This window comes from Macrotis lagotis, chromosome X, assembly GCF_037893015.1.
Source record: "Macrotis lagotis isolate mMagLag1 chromosome X, bilby.v1.9.chrom.fasta, whole genome shotgun sequence".
Classification (NCBI taxonomy): domain Eukaryota; kingdom Metazoa; phylum Chordata; class Mammalia; order Peramelemorphia; family Peramelidae; genus Macrotis; species Macrotis lagotis.
This window is the reverse complement of record NC_133666.1, coordinates 70,213,986-70,231,799: the sequence shown is the minus strand read 5'-3', so window position 1 is coordinate 70,231,799 and position 17,814 is coordinate 70,213,986. Positions and strand designations below refer to the sequence as shown.

Here is a 17,814-nt window from a genome sequence, read left to right as displayed (position 1 = left end):
ATGCATGTGCTATCATGTAACACATATTTCCATATTAATATCACTTGTGGAAGAAAAAGTAGATCAAAAGGAAAAAATAACCATGAATGATTTTGAAAATATGCTTCAATCAGCAGAGTTCATCATTTCTTTATCTGTTGGTGAATAGCATTTTCTTTCCCAAGCCATCTGTACTTGTCTTGGATCATTGTGTTTCTGGGGAGAACTGAGTCCTTCACAATTCATCATCACGTAATATTGCTGCTACTGGTCTCCTCATTTTACTTTGTATCTGTTCACACAAGTTTATCAAGATTTTTCTGAAATCTGTCTGTTAATTGTTTTTTATCACCCAGGAGTAGAGTTCAATGACTTGCCCAAGGAACTGTCAAGTTTATGGTAGAGGATACAAGTTTTCCAAAATCTGGATTTTTCACTTGAAAATTTGAATTTTGTTATTGGCAATAAATACTGTTGGTTGTTTTCTATGAAATAGCAGGTTCATTTTCAAGAAAATGCCTGTCAGATACCTGTCGGGATAACCATAGTTCGTCACCAGTTAGTCATTCTTTCAAGTAAAAATGGTGTTCCATTAAAAAAAAAAAGTACAAGCTAGTTCAGCTTGTAATAAACCATTGTACAAATGGTTCTCTTCAATCAATCAATAAACATTTATTAAGTGCCTACTAGGTGCCAGATGCTGCTAAGTGCTGAGGGTACAAAGAAAGAAAAAAGGTAGTCCCTACCCTCAATGATTTCACAGATTAATGGGGGTGACAACATTCAACCACACACACACACACACACACACAACAAGCAATATTGAGGATAAATCGATGTTCTTTTTTCTTTGTTCTTGATGAAGACTATCACATTAGGGAGGTGAATTGGATTTGAGTGGGGGGGGGGGGCTATGCTAAGTCACTGTCCTCAATTTTTCCTCCAGAGTCATCTGGGTCCAGTGGCCAGATAGGAATCAGCATGACTAGAGGTGGCCCTGGATGTGAGGCGATCAGGGTGAAGTGACATGACAAAAGTCACACAATTAGTGTTTGATGCAAGATTTGAACTTGGATCCTCCTGGCTTCTGGGCTTGCGCTCTATCCACACTGTACCACCTCACTGCCCTTAAGCCTGAATATTACAGATGGGGTAGCTAGGTGGAGTCAGTGGATAGAGCATTGACCTTGGAGTCAGGAGGATGGGAGTTCCAATACAGCCTCAGACACTTACCACTCACTAGCTGTGTGACCTTGGGCAAGTCACCTAACCCTGTTTGCCAGGGCCATCTCTAGTTGTCCTGATGCATATTTGGTCACTGGCTCTAGAGGAGAAAGTGAGACTGGTGACTTAGAACAGCACCCCCCCCCCCAAAAAAAAAATCAATTCATGTGCTTGTCATGGTATCACCTCCCAGATATCATGGTCTTCTTCGAGAATGAAGGACAAGCAATATTAAATATTGAGGATAAATAAAGAATCATTCACAGAGGGGAAAACACTGGAATGCAGAGGGGTCTGGGAAGTCTTTCTGTAGGAAATGAGGTTTATCTCATTGGGAACTAAAGGAAGCCAAGGATGGAACAAAACAGATGACAAAGGAGAATGTTGCAGGCAGAGCAGACAGCTAGAGAGAAGACCTGGAGTCTTTAGGACAACCGTTGTATTGGCCAGACAGCAGATTGGCTTTATCATACCACTCATTTCATCACTCGGAATATTAAAAATGGCTATTCAATGGTTACAGTATTAAGAATTTCTATTGATTCGTCAAGGACATCTGTAAGCAAAATTGGCATTATTTTTGAAACCATTAGAGCATGGCAGTGAGGAATATCATGTCTCCTAATACAATCTGGCACCATTCCCTTGACTTGAACTAAGGCACCCAACAGTATTATCCACCATGACTCTTGTTCCAGGATAAATGTTGAGGTTCAAAGAAGTTATTAAAGCCTTTGACTATTTCGGCAATACTTGAGTTTGTTTCCAAGCACTGACATCAAAGAAGATATTTGAGGATGAGTTGATGCTGCTACCAGACCATTTGCTTGTATGCAAATCCACAAGTCTAGCCACCTCTGCAGATCTGGCTATCTATCAGCTAAAGGTTCCATTCTGCAGGTGAGATATTCACATAGTCTTCCTGTTTCCAGAGAAATCTTAAATTCCTGGGTCATGGAGTCTCTGAAAAATTCCACTAGAAAAATGTGCATTCTAGAGACAATGAGAGGAGAAAAGGCAAAAAAGATCTTAGGATTATTATGATGATTGTTTTGATTCACAGATCCCCTGAAAGGGTCCCCACACTATGCTTTAAGAACCACTCTACTAGATATTCTCTACGGTCTCTTTTATCTGTGATCTGCGTGTGATGTGGAGAGAGCAATGGCCTCCAAATGAAGAAGATTTGGGTTTAAGTCCTGCTTTAGGCAGATGCATACTGATGGGTTAACTCTAATAGAATCACCTTATGACTCCATCTTCTGGCTCTCCCAACTTTCCAAAGTTCACAAGACTAGAGGCTAGTCCATTCCATCTCCAATACTCCTTCACCTGATGTTTGTCCTTCATTCTCGAAGGGGACTGTGACATCAGGGAGATGATATCATGACAAACATGATTGGATCAGAGTGGGGGGGATGGGGATGGGCTGTGCTGTGTCACCAGCCACACTTTCTCCTCCAGAGCCATCTGGGTCCAGTGGCCAGATAGGAATCAAGACGACTGGAGATGGTCCTGGACACAAGGCATTCAGGATGAAGTGGTTTGCCCAAGGTCACACAGCAAGTTAGTGTCAAGTGTTTGAGGCTAGATTTGAACTCCCATCCTCCTAACTCTAAAGTCAGTGCTCTATCCACTGCACCACCTAGCTGTCCTACACTCCTTCACCCACAGAAGGAAAGAACTGGTGCAACAGAGAGAGGAGCAACAAGTGTATTTCTTTATGTACATTAGAAAGATTTTATTTAAGTTTTACCATTTCCCCCCTATTCTTGCTTCCCTCCCCCCACCCCCCACAGAAGGCAGTCTGCTAGTCTTGACATTGTGTCCATGTACATTAGAGTAGACCATGGCATCCACTGGTGGTTCTGGCTAAGTATTGACAGACAATAGGACCATGATGCTGGCTCAGGGTGAGAGAGTACTGAGGCCTCTCCTCCTCCCTGGACACCTGGGATGGAAAAAGGGCAGAATCACCCCCTTGTTGAACCTCAGGAGTCAACTAAAGATCAGTTTCTTCCCAATGTGGCCAGTAGAACAGCTATAATCACACCTGCACATGTTGTGAATTGGAGAGCAAGGCTTTTCCATTCTACATCATTACATATTTCCAGGAGCAAATTCTCCGGGGCTCCCCATATGTTTTGGCAGCGGGCCAGTCCCTGCTCAAAATGATATTATGTGATACTCAGAAGATCACAGACTTAGAGCAGGAAGAGTTTCCATACCATCTAGTTCAGTGTCCTCATTTTAACAGATGAGGAAACTGAGGCCCACAAAGATGCAGTGAATTGTATAAAGTCAAATAAGTCTAAAGTTGCAAAACTGATATCTGAACCTGGGTCAACAAATTGCAGATATTTCAATGATGTTTTGAAGTTTTCAACATATTTTTTGAAATGTTTCATTTTAAATGTATCACCTCCATTTTACAGGTGAGAAAGCTGAGGTCTAGAGACTTTTGTTGACTTGTGTGTTTACAGATAGTGTCAGAGGTAGGATTTGTTTTTGTTTTTGCTTTTGCAAGACAATGGGATTAGCTGACTTGCCCAAGATCACACAACTAGGCAATTATTAAGTGTCTAAGGTTACATTTGAACTCAGATCCTCCTGATTCCAAGGGTGGTATTCTATCCATTCTATGCCACGTAGCTGTCCCCCCAGAGGTAGGATTTGAATCCAGGTCTTCCTGATTTCAAGTCCAGCTCTCTTTACTCTAAGCTACTTTAAGGAATGTCAATATAGTCATTTAACAGAAATATCAGTGATGGGGGCAACTAGGTGGTACACTGGTCTTGAATTCAGGAAGACCTGATTTCAAATCTTGCCTCAGACATTTACTAATTGTGTGACCTTTGTCATGTCACTTAACTCTGATCACCTGACATCCAGGGCCACCTCCAGCTGACCTGATCATATCTGGCCACTGGACCCAAATGTCTCTGGAGGAGAAAGTGAGACTGGTGACAGCACAGCTCCCTGCCTCACTCCAATCCAATTCATGTGCTTGTCATGGCATCACCTCTCTGATGTCGTGGTCTTCTTCAAAAATGGATGGAACATTATACAATGAAGACAAAGGCTTCTGTAAAATTTCTAAATAAGCTATTTAAACCTCAGAAACAGAAAAATTCAACAATGGATAGATATGTGTGTATGTGTGTATATATATATATATATATATTATACTATTTGTGTGTATATATTATATTATTTGTGTGTATATAAATTATCTTATATATTATCTTATTTGTATCTGTACATATTACATATCTATGTATATATTATATTATTTGTGTATACACATATCATATATTTGTGTGTACATTTTATATATTTGAGTGTATATTATCTTATTTGTGTATATATATTATTTGTATATATAATATATTTTGCATATATATATTACATTATTTGTGTGTATGTATTATATTACTTGTGTATATATTATATATATTATCTTATTTGTGTTATATATATTATATATTTGTGTGTATATATTATATTTGTGAGTATATATTATGTTATTTGTGTAAATATATATTATATATGTGTGTATGTTATCTTATTTGTGTATATATATTATACAGACAAAGGTACATACATACATACATACACACACATACACACACACACACATTGGACTTATTTCAAACATTCTAGATCATTTAGAAAGAACAGAATAGAGGATGGGGTTAAAGAATAGGTCAAGACAGTCCATGCCTAAAACCTTAGATTCCAGAGAAACTCTGGGCCTTAGGTAAGTATATGATCAACTTTCGAAGAGCCAGAGCCCCTCTTGGCTGTCTGCTGGCCTTCAGAAAAGAGAGGTAATTCCAGTGGCCTCATTCAGTTCATCAAGGATTTACACATCAAGAATTTCAGAAACCACAGCAGAACTTTTTCATAAACCAAGCTGGTCATCTAAAATGAACCCACAATCCTCACACCGTCATCCTCTCTGCATGTCCAAACGTAGTGGGGTCATGATGGGATATGATTGGGTGGGAGGGGCTAAGCCAGGCATGACCCAACCAGGAACCTCATTGGTCCTCCTGTGCCTTTCCTAAGAGTCCCTAGAGCGGGGAATAACAATCTATATTTAATGAACCAATCTTCTCTTAGAGAAAACTCATTAGCTGATAGCTAGGGCTGTCCTGAGAAGGAAATGGAAAATTACTCCAGTATTTTTGGCAAGAAAACCCCATGGACAGTATTGGCTTGCTAATGGTACATGGGGCCATGAAGAGTCAGAGTGGCTTGAAGACCAGAAACTTTTGGACCACTAGGGGGCACTGGTGCTTAATGAGTTTGGGGCAGGGACAGGGTGCAGTTGGGTTGCAGAAAATCTCATAGTAGGAAATCCAAATTTATAAAGTAGATCATAGGATTATCACTTTAGAGCTGGAAGCCCTGAAAGAATTCATCAAGTCCAAGCCCTCTTTTCATTTTACAGATGAAGAAACTGGAGAGAAGTGGATGAGGTCACATGGGCAAGAGGAGTCAGGGAAGGGATTTGAATCTAGGTCTCTTCCCACAGTTCCATACTGCTGCACTTTCTTCTGTTAGGAAATAATTCTATATTCCCCACATAGTGATTTTTAAAAATCTGCCCTTCCTTATTCTGCCTCCCCCTCAAAATGTCATCCAAATGCAACCACAATTTTAGTATGATTTTGGCTAGCTTTCTCACATTACCCACAAGGCATAGCAAGGTAGCTGAAGAAACCACAGTGGAGCTGGATTAGCTTTTTCACAAAAATGAAAAGTTGCAGAGAATATTCCTTAAATGAACATGGTATGTGGAATAAACCTGTAGAAGAGGCAAAAGGAGAAGTTCTTTTGGAACCATCCTTTGCTATTATTGTATTTAATCCCTGGTAGATGTGAAAGGAAAATTAGAAATGGAAGTGTCTGTTTTACAAAAGAATTCACTTAAGTAGCATCTTTCCTAAGACAGACATAGTATGTCTCAGTTTATCAAATTTCAATTTCAGAGGATCCTAGATTTCAGACTAAGAGAGGCCTTAGAGATCAATGAGGTGCCCCTAGTCATTTTACATACAGGGAAACTGAGGCACAGAGTATCACAGATCTAGAGTTGGAAGGAAATTAAGAGGTCAGTTGGTTTAAATCTCATGTTTCATAGCTGAGGAAACTGGCCTTGAGAGATGAAATGAGTTTGCCCATAGTCATCTAGTTAGCAAAATAGATTAGGGAAGTGAACTCAAACCCAATGACTCCAAATCCCAAGTTTTACAATCAGACTTGGAACTGAATTCAGCATTTATTAAATATTACTATGGATAAGGCAGAGTGTGTGTGTCTATAAAGACCCAAACTAGTTTTTTTTTTTGTTTTTTGGGTTTTTGTTTTTTGTTTTAGTTTTTGCAAGGCAATGGGGTTAAGTGGCTTGCCCAAGGCCACACAACTAGGTAGTTATGAAGTGTCTGAGACCGGATTTGAACCCAGGTACTCCTGACTCCAAGGTCAGTGCTTTATCCACTGCACCACCTAGCTGACCCCCCACACTAGTTTTTGACCTTAGGATACTTATATACTTTTGGAAGTTTCCAGTACATTGAAAGATTAGTTAATATAAGAAAATTTGAAGAGCACTAAGAACTAGGGGAAAGACCTCCTGGAGGACATGGCTTGAAGGCAGGTTAAGATTCTCAGAAGCCAAGTTGAAGAGAGCCTCCATTCCATATGTACTGAAAGTCATAGAGGTAAGAAATGCAATCTTGAGATTAGGGAACAGCATGACCATTGTGATTGTTCTAGGAGTACCATAATATGGGAGTAAAGTAAATAGGTCTGAAAAGGTAGTTGGATTGGGGAGGACCACTTAGGAGACAGTAATCCAGGGGAGAGCTTAGGGGGTTTAATCTAGGCCATTGGTTTTGGGAGAAGTGGGGAAAGGATGAATGAGAGAGATATTATTGATGACTTGGCAACTGATTCGATAGAATGGGGAGGAGAGAGGAAGGGAGAGGAGGGAAAGGAAAGATGGAGGAAGACTTCCAGATTTCCACCTGGGATAAGAGAAAGGACAATGCTGGTGTCCACAGAAGTAAGAAAGTTTGAAGGAATAGTGGGTATAGGAGTGCTGGATGATGAGTTCCAATTGGTCATCTCCAGTTTGAAATGACTAACGTGAACAACTCCATATATGTGGAGTAACATCTTAGAGAATGACTTAGGACCCATCTCTACAAGTTTCCTTCCTTCCTCAGTGAGTTCAATACTTGGCTGGTTCTCATCTGTTCATGTGCCCTTATATTAGGAGTCATCAATACACATATTGATATTCCCCCCAAAATGCCCTATCATTGGAGTTCAATTTACTTATTTTCCATGACTTTCTCTTCCACCCCACCTCATTTACAAACAAAGATGGTCATAGTCCTGATCCACTCACTCCCCCCACCCAGCCAGTGGTCCACTTGTATGTTCACAAACATTGAAATTCTTGTATCTGGTCATAAATTTCTATCATTTTATATTTCCTTGAGTTGTGTGACCCCCTCTGTTGTTTTTAGTGATCATGACTTCCAAGCTTCTCCCCCCTCAGTTCTTTTCTAGGTCCTTTCTTCTGTAATGGCTACATTCTCCCTTTTCCATTCCATCCTTTACTGTTGAATTCCTTGCCCCCTTGTCCTATTGCCCATCTTGCCATGCCAAGTCCCAGCCTTGGAGTATTCTTACCTTGAGTCCTATTTGAATAGTACCTAAAGAAGCCTGGTGGTGACTGGGCAAATTTATATTACATTATCCTAAATGGGACCTCAGAGAGGCTATTCCAATCCCTTCAGCCCTCCTCAAATCTCCCAGGACAACATTCCCCCATTTTCCCCATAAATGATCTTGTCTTAAATTTCACCAAAAAAGTGAGGCCATTCACTGAGACTTTTTTCTCCACCTCCTCATATCACATCACTCAGTTGCTTTGGCTTCCCCAGAATCTCCTCCAGTTGTGTCTCTTATGAAGAGACAGATTTCCTCTTTGCCAAGGCAAGTCCTCCTCCATGCAGTCTCTATCCCATCCCTTCCCTTCCTGCCTTGTCTAGCAGATTGCCCCTCCATCTGCCCCATTCTCTAGGCACTTTCCACTAGCTGTCTCCCACATCAGGAATGTTGCCCCTCCCAATCCCTGTTTCCTGCTTCCCTAGCTTTCTTTCAGTCTCAGCTAAAATTCTGCCTTCCTCAATAAGTCTTTTCCAAGTCTTAATGTTAGCAACTTCTGTGATGATTTGTAATGTAGTCTATATCTCCCCCATGGAACCATGCTTTCTGGCAGAACAGGTACAATTTTTGCCTTTCTTTGTATCCTAAGCATTCAGCATGGTGTCATTTGGTTGGGTGACCCTGGATAAGTCACTTTATGAAGTTTGCCTCAGTTTTCTCATCCGTAAAATAAACTAGAGAAGGAAATGGCAAACTACTGCAATATCTTTGCCAAGAAAATCTCCAGTGGGTTTGGAGAGAACTGAAAGAATGAATGATGATAAAGACAACAATAACAGGGTGTATGGTTCTCTTTCCTGCCTTTTGTGGATGAGTTCCTTGAGGAGGTCCTAGCCATAGTGAAGTTTCCCCTTCCCTTCCCCTCATTCTGTCTTTCTTCACAGCTGAGTGGTTTGTGATGTCTGCAGCCCAGTGACGGTTGTCTCCTAAATTATCAGGATCTTCCAGTCTGATGAGTTTTTCTCAGAGGTCATCTCCTTGACCTTTCTGCAGACTTTGCCATTGGCAATCACTCCTTTCTTCTTCACACACTTTTCCTTCTAAATTTTTTATGATGTTGCTATGTCCTCTTTGTCCTTCTGTCTATGTAGCTGTTCCTCCTCAGTTTCCTTTGTGGGTCTCTATGTAGGTTCCAGTAGGGTGTTTCCCTAGGAACATGTCTAGGGTGACAGTTTTCAGATTTAACTTCTCTTCTGACCTCTGGTCTTGGATCTCTGGCTGCTTATTGGACATATTGAATTAGATGTGCACTAGACATATTTGACATATCTAAATCCTATTTTCTCTCTCCCCCATCTTCCCCTTTGTTTTGCAAGGCAGTGGAGTTAAGTGCCATGCTCAAGGTCACACAGGTTGGTAATTATGAAGGGTGTGAGGCTGAATTTGAAGTCAGGTCCTCTTGATTCCAGGCCCGGGGCTGTATGCACTTTGCCCCAGAGCTGCTCCCCTTCTTCTTTTTTTTTTTCTACCTTCCTATTGCTTCTGAGAGCCACCATCTTCCCAGTCACCCAAGTTTGAATTCTTTAGGTTACAGTTCTGCCCCCATTAGCTGGTTTCCCTGCCTCAAGTCTCTCCCAACTTCAGTGCAAAGTGATTTTGTTACAGCTAGTGACTGATGGCGTCACCCTCCTGCTCAAAACATCCCGGTGGCTCCTTATTATGCCCTGGTTCGCGCCTAGGCTTCTTTTCCAGTCCTCTTAGTTCCAACCCCACGGCCCCATTGGCCGAGCCTCACACCCGACGCACCATTTCCTCCCCAGTCTCTTTCTTTGTCCTGGCTGGGAGTCAGGCCTGCCGCGGTCTCCCTTTCTGGCGCTTGGCCTCCGGGGCTACCTGCAGGGGGGCTGGTCTGCCCCCCTTCCTCTTTCCTTGGGCCTCAGCTCTCCTTCAGCCTGCGTGGAGCCTGGAGCCTCTCTCGGGCCTCGACTGGGAGCTTCGGGAGGGCCGGGCCCTTGGGGCCGCCGGGCACTTGGGGCCACGGCTCTATTTTCGGCGCCCCGGGGGCCAAGGCTCGGCCTGCTGGGGCTCGGAGGGGCCCGACCCCTGGGGAGAGCGGAGCCAAGGCCGGGGCGGGGGCGCCTTGGGGAGGCCTGGCAGGGGCGGCATTGCCGGGGGTGGGGGGAGGCCACCTGCCTGTGGGTTAGGCTCCTGCTCCGTCGCTGGTCGTCCCCGAAGCGTGGGGGGCTGGGCTCCGCGGGGGCGGCCAGGGTCCCGACCCCCCCCCCCGCCCCCCAACTCCCCTGTGGCTGGCTCCCCCTCCCGCCCCCAGGCCTCTGATAGGCCAGAGGCGTGCTCCAATGGGCTGTGGGCCCCGCCCCCGGGCCGGCGGCCGGCCCCCTCGGAGCCAATGGGCGGCCCGGGGCGGGGCGGGAGCGGCCCGGGGGCCGGGCCCGGGCCCGCGCGGTGGCTGCAAGCAGCCGGGCGGCGGCGGGCGAGCCACAAGCAGCGGCGGCGGCACCAGGGGCGGCGGCGGCACGGTAAGCGGGGGGGCCCGGCCCGGTCGGGGCGGCGGGGCCGGGCCTCGGAGTAAGCGGGGTCGGGACGGCGGTGGCGGGCCCCCTCCGCCCCCCAGCTGCAGCCAGGGCAGCCCCGGGCGGCGCCGAGCCCTGAGCGCATCCTCCCGGTGGTGGCCGCAGCTGCAGCCAGGAGCCGGGGGGGGGGGGGGCGCGGAGAACTTGCGGGGCCGGAGTCGCGGCCCCCCCCGGGAAAGCCAGCCAGGGTGACCGAGAGCACAGGCCGGGGCTGGGCAACCCCCAGACCTCGCTTGTCCCTTTTGGATAAGGAGGCGGCCGAGCTCGCCGTGCCTAGGGGAGGGCGGCGCCACCCCGAGGCGGCCCGGGGCTCAGACCCTGTGGCCGGGGAAAGCGCGCAAGGCTGAGAAACGGGGCCGCCGGGGTGGGGTGGGGGGGTGGCGGGCAGCGGCGGGGCCGCCGGGGGGGGGGCGGCCATACTCCTCTGGCTCTCCCCGGTGCCTCTCCGCGCCCCCTCCAGGGGCCCCCGGCTTTGCCCTTCCCGGCCCTTTGGCTCCCCAGCCTCCCTCCTGTGCGTCGGACTGCTTGCACGTCTTCCTGAACTGTTAGAGTTGAAACACTTGGCCTCGGGGAGGAGTGAGAGAAAGAGCAATGGGGGCAGTGTAGCCTGATGGCAGGGGGGGCCGAGGGAGAAGGAAATCCGGGGGCCTGAAGGGCCCCACTCTGGCTGAAATGAATTTCAGTCCCAGAGTAGAGAAACAGGAGCCCAGCATCCCCCCCCCAGGGGAAGTCCGTGAAGCTGCGCACCCCGGGGGCTCCCCCCCGTTGTTCAGAGCCTCTCTCTTCAGGCCGAGTCTTTGCTGGTACCCAGATGACCGGGATTTCGTAGCCACCCGGGAAGCCCAGTTACGTTCACTTGGGGCGGGGGTTCAACATAAACATTAGAAGCAAAAGTGAAAAGGAGCCGGAGGACCCATTCGCATTCCTTTAGTATCAAAGGCTGGGTGGGGGGAAAACCCCAAACCAGGGAGGCACAAGATGGAACGTGATTTCATTGACTGCCCTGGCGCCACTCGTCACGGACACTTCTTTTTCCCCGGCTCCCTGATGAGCTCCCCCCCACACCTGGGCAACCAGTCACCCACCAAGAAAAGGGGCCAAAGGGGGTGAACCTTACCTTGACAAGACTATAGAGCCCTCTGCTGGAAGTGAATTTATTAAGACCCTACAAATTTTTCCTTCAGTCTGTCTCACCTGAGGGAAATCAAAGGTAGGAAAGTAAGTGGCTTCCAAAGGAAGACAGTCATCACGAGAGACTAGAACTTTCTCAGGGCCAGGCTTGGGAGCCATCTCGTTGGCTCAAACTAAATAAAATCTCCAACTGGACCACTCCCAAGTAAATGACATGATTTAATGAACCAATTTGCTCAATTTGAGAAGAGTCATTCTGACTTGGAGAACTGTGAAAAGGATTTTGGAGGTCATCTTGGCCACCTGCCTCACTTTACAGATGAAGGGACTGAAGAATAGAAAGGCTAATCTTTGTCCTTGGGTCTTTATTTCAAAGTCCTCCAGCATTTGGGGGTTTGTAGAACTCTTTCCAACCCAACCCATTTAATGTTGAGTCTCCCAATAACTGTTAAGTTATTGTAAAGAAGTTAAAAACTAAGAGTCAAATGGGTTAAGTGACTTGCCTACAGTCACTCTGTGGGCCAGTGGCAGGATATGTCGATATCATATAAAAAATAACCAGTCTTAGAAGAAATTCACAGGGAGACCCCCTCAGAAAGTCACTCTTCATCTACCACAGCTGTAACCAATGACACCTAGGAGTACTAGCTAGATAGATGGCAAGTGATCTCCTTTATGTTTTAGTTTTCCCATCTCAAAAATTGACACATAGCTAACCAAATAACACTTCTGTTTTGTTAGACTTTGGAAACTGGAGTTTCCAGTCTTTAAGTCAGTTATCATCATTGCATTCAAATAGAGAGATGAAAATTGTAATTCCTACCTAGAGATAGAAAACTGGGCAAGAATTTTATAATACCCCTACTGGGACCATGTGGGGTCCAGCAACCAACGGGGTCAGAGGTTTGGAATTTTACCAAATGTTTCTGCTATTAAAACATATTTTTCTAATGTACCGTCAGAAACTTGAAAGCTCAATTTTGCCCCAAGGCCCAGGACCTGAGCCCCTGTGATTGATTAGAAAGGAGGATGGAGTTGGTGATAATGTCTAAGTCCTCAAATCACAGCTTTGTTGACTTCCACATAGAGGGAAGTCAACCCATTGACTAGTCATCTTCCTACAGCTTGTCTCTAGGGTTTCTCCTTCACTGTTCCAGGAAGTTGCTGTTGGAATGTGTTCCTGAGCCAGTGTGATTAAACTCTACCATTGTATCTGAATCTGTATAGATCTGGGTGCAAAGGTGTTTTCCCTTTTCATTATTTGATACGGAAGCCAAAATTTCATTGTATCCAGATGATTTTAGAATTAATGTCTGGATCAAACATGGAAGGGGAAGAAGGCAGCTGGCAGAAGGGAAGGTTAGAGACATTTGTTGCTTTCACTAATGAAGAAATCCTTTCCTTGAGTGGGAGGGAATCCAGAATAGGAAAATGTAAGTCTGGCTTATGGTGTCTGGAAGTTTTGAAACTGTCTGGTGGGGAGATGGGGGTGTGGTGCCCTGTAGAGTCCTTGAGCTTGTTGCAACTGTCAAAGAAAGCAACCTCAGCTACATTGTTAGCTTGAGTGGAAGCTTTTTGGTCTGAGACGCTTCTTGAGAAGTTCACCGCTCCAATGTGAGGATGGGTGACTTGTGGTTCTCACCCATAATTAGTTGCTTCAGAACTCACCAAAGCACCAATCACTTTTCAGTTTTGAAGATATTAACTGTCTTTAGTCTTTGACTCCTAGTGAAAAGTATTTTGGAAAAATGATCAGCCCTTAAAGAGAAATTGTCTTACTACAGATTGTATTTGGAAATCATCTGTAAGAACCAAGGTTTCCTTTCTCTTCCTTGGCTCTAGCCTCAACCTGGTTTTATTACAAGAACCTTTTGCCATCACTTTTCCTAGCTTTACCTCCTTTTGATTTCAAAGAGAGTTTACAGAGACATGATGTGCCCCATAGGCTCTGCCTCCCAACCTTGTGGGACTTAGGGTGCTGCACTCCTCTCATCTAGGAGATCTTGGGGAAGAAATGGATTGTTTTTCTATTTTAACTTAATTGTCATAAGGCTAAAGCAGCAGTTAGATGGTAAAGTAGAATGCCTGGTCTGGAGTCGGAAAGTCTAAACTTGTTGAGTTCACATTTGGCTTTGGATGTTTATTAGCCATGTGACCCTGTTTGCCTCAGTTTCCTCATCTGTAAAATGAGCTGGAGAAGGAAATCACAAATCAAGAAATTTCTTTGCCAAGAAATCCTCAAATGGGGACCCAGAAGAATGAACACCCTGAACAACAACGATAAGGCTAAAGGTATAGATACTCCCCAAAATAATGCCAATTATTCAGCTCATTTAGATGTGGTAATAATTTTGTTAACTGTAAGACTTCTATGGAAGCCTAATTGCTTTCTCCATGGGCTGCTGGATTGTTCTCCCCAAAGATTTTACAGATTTACAGTTTGGTCAGCCATGATTGAATATACCTATATCTACCCAGCGCTGCCAGCACTAGATTTTATTACATTTAATTAATGAACTGTGACTTTTCTGAGGGCTAGGTTAAAATGCCGAGAGGCTCGGATCCAAGTTGTTATTGGCCATCACTGTACGAAATTTGCCTACTGAGTTGTTCAGGGATTTCAGTCTCTAGATTAGTAGAGGGAATATTTACGCTAACAAAATAATGAAGGCTCCTTGAACTATTGAAACACCAGAGGGACTCACTTCAATACGTAACCTGTAACCTATTAAACATCTCGATGTTATGTAACAAACAGAATCCTCTTTGATAAATTTAGGAAGTTTTCTTTGTGACCTGGAAGTAGTGCCAACTATTGGAAAAGGCAAAGTTGGAGGAGAGCTGTATTTGAAGGGCCTCTGCACTGTGAGCCAGCTGCTATTATACTGAAGGAGGCCATTGAGGCTGTCCATATTGCCATCTGGATTTTACATTTTGGAGAGCATGCCATCTGTTTTCTATCTCTCTTACAGACATGTTGAAAGGATAAATGAGATGTATGCATGGCTTAGCTCCTCAGTAGACAGGTGCTAGAGCAATCCAAAGGATGGTGAAACCAAAGTATATATCATGGGCTCTTCTTGGCAATGAGGCGAGGTTTACAAAAGATTCAGTAGAATCATCAGGCAGGACTGGCCCCAGAATTGGCCTTCTTTCTATTAGGGTTTTCATCTGTCTAGATCTCTCCTGTCACTTCTGCTCAGAAATCTTCAGCAGCTCCCTACTGTCGAGCAAGGAATATTTCCCCCAGTCTGGCTCCAACCTACCTTGTCAGTCATGTCTCACATTCTAGACTCTATGTCTTCTTGGCTCTGGCCAAATGGAGACAACTTTGTCCCCAAATGCATATTGGATGGTTATGTCTCCTTTGTCTCCCTCATACTTGCTTTTCCCTGCTCCTGGAACTCATTATCATTGTCCTTCATCTGTCAGATGCCTATTTATCAAGCCCAGCTCCAACGCCACCTTCTTCATGAAAACCTGGCCCTTCAGCACCCCCTTCTCTCCCCAGCCAAATGGATGGCTTTCTTCTTCCAATATCAGGAAAGCATCTTAGAGGTATTGTGATCACTTAGCAAGAGCACCAATTAGATAATGTGTAGTTGAATTTTCTTCTACAGTCTTATCTTTCTTTCTAGGCTGTCTGCCCTTGGAGTGCATGGTTTGGGCCATAGCTAAACCTTGTATCTTCTCTAAAACCTAGCACTAACAGAGATTTCAGAAATGTTTGCTGAGGGTTTGAACTTGTCCAACCTCTTCTTATCAATTGCACGTCATAGGCTAAGTAGGAGAAAATATTAAAGAGATCTGTTGCCAGTGTCAGCTACTTAGAGAGTCTGGTACCATTCAGGTCATTTAGATGTGGTAATGATTTTGTGACTGTAAGACTTCTACCGAAGCCTTAATTGCTTTCTCTATGGGCTGCTGGGTTATTCTCCCCTAAGATTCTAGAGGTTTACAGTTTGGTTTGGTCCAAACTTTTTGGAGTGTTCTGAAGAATTGACATGAGTGGGTATCTGAGCTCCATTGGTTTACCCAAACAAAGGGAGCTTATATGGGTACTAGAAAGAACAGCCTGACATTAAGAAGGCAGAACTACAGCTGAAAAGCCAATGTGGACAGTTTGAGATTAGCTGATTTCCAAGGGTCCCTGCCTATTTAGGGAACTGCAATTCATTTTTGTTTTTCATTTTTTTCTTTTGCAATGCAATGGGGTTAAGTGACTTGGCCAAGGTCACAGAGCTAAGTAAATATCAAGTGTCTGAGGTCAGATTTGAACACAAGTCCTCCTGACTCCAGGGCCAGTGCTCTTTCCACTGCACCACCTAGCTGCTCCCACTGCAATTCATTTTTAACATTTTTCATGTCTTAGCATTGTTGAAACATTGTTGTTCCTTAACCAAGTTAGTAGAATATGGTGGGGGAAAAAACAACACTGTACTGTGAATCAAGAGTCAGACGGACCTGAGTTCGAATCTTGCCCTCGTGATTTGTGTAACCATGGACCAAGTAACTCAGTCTCAAAGCCTCAGTTTTTTCCAGCTACAAAATGAGGTTAATAATACCCTTCCAGGACTAAAGTCACATATGTCACAAAGGTTTTGTTGTCCTGTTGTCATAATATTCAAGCTACAGGGTTCTTGGTAATTTATAAAATGCTACCCTATATATTATTGTATTAACAGCCCCTTGTTAAGGTAAGTCACACAAATATTATTCTCATTTTACATTTGAAGAAACTGAGTTCAATGAGTTTAAGAGATTTGTTGCTAGGAAATGACTGAGAAAGGAAACAAATGGAGGTGACCTGACTCCAAAGCCTTGTGTCTTTTGGTTATTGCTCAGTCTTCCATGGTCACCAAGAAATATCCAGGACCTCTCAGAGAAAATGTTTGACTTTGAAAGCCCTTCACAGTCTGGTCTATCTGTCCGATTGAATTTCATGTGTGTTCTCCTTCACAAATTCTACTTTCTAGCCAACCTGGCCCATATGACATTCTGGTTATCTAGTTTTTCTTCCTCACCTTGGCCTCTTGGAATCCTGAATCCCCTTGAAAACTCAGATCAGGTGACTGGAAAAGTCAGGTGTAAGGTGCCCCCCCCCATTATTATATATAGTGTACACGATTTCTATTTCATTACCTGTCTGTATTTCTTCCCACTCTGTGGAGAGTGTCAACTCTGGGAGGGCATGGGCTGTTCTTTGTATTCCTAGCTTCTATCTAGTCCAAAGTCCAGCCACACTGTAGCCGTTTAATAAATTAAGACTTGTTGAAATTGAATTCTTCAAGATCTTTCACTGGCACCACAGCTACACCAAACTAGAAGTTAACCTGGGGGAGACTATATTCAGCAGCGCCTCTGGGCTTGGGCAAAGCTATATTTATTGTCTTTGATGTTATGCAAGACCTTGGCAGGTTTCAAGTAGAAATTGCTACTCCTCATGATGACCCGGAATGAATGACCAGTACTCCAGAAATGTCTCCCTTCTGGAGTCTTACTAAATTAAAATGGCTTTGGAAAAATTCATCATGCCGGAAATCTTTTGCTTGCCTTGGATTTAGTTAGCAGGTGTGGAAGCAGGATGGAGTAGAATCTTAAAGGGCGTACAATCGTAGGAAATGCTATTCACAGTGGGCTTGTGGGGGGAGGAGGAGCAAGGTAGTTTGGTTTTTCTTTTGAAAATATGGTCTTTAGATTTCAGGGTGCTGGAATTTCAACTGATGTTCTGTAAAGCTCATTTGTGTCCACCAAACTTTAGTCTCAAAAAGCTTTTGATCTTGGAGATGAGGTGGGTCAGGAGGTGTGGCTATCAACTTGGATCTCCCCATTTCAGTGATTTGGACCATGCTCATTATTCTGTACTCAGGTTGAAAGCTTTTGAGTATTTTATTCTGGTTGATTGGTTGCTGTCCTTCATGCTTGAAGAGAACCAAAATGACATCAATATGTTGGAGTTAATGTCCAATGTGTCGGACTGTGGCTAATCAGACCTATATGAGCTACGAAGGTTCTACCACAGATCAGTCACAAATAGGCCATGGGAACATTTGGAGTGGAGATGACTCTAAATTTGCATATCCCATATTTCTTTGGATCCACTGCCTTTCTGTTTCTCTCAGATCACAGCCCCTTCTTTGATGCAGGTACACATTGCTGTGCCGGTGTCTCCCATATCACAAAATCAATTCCAAAGTTATTC

General features: G+C 44.4%; 1 protein-coding gene across 2 annotated transcripts in view; it reads left to right on the top strand.

Moving 5' to 3' along the window:
• The first annotated feature begins 10,381 nt into the window (after positions 1-10,381).
• Positions 10,382-17,814, top strand: part of PLS3 (plastin 3) — a 116,193-nt gene continuing 108,760 nt past the window's right edge. Inside the window, exon 1 of one of the 2 annotated variants that reach the window (XM_074203545.1) lies at positions 10,382-10,427. The gene's annotated coding sequence lies outside the window, so the exon portion shown is untranslated. The remainder of the gene's footprint in view (positions 10,428-17,814) is intronic. The other variant, XM_074203544.1, reaches the window with a different exon arrangement.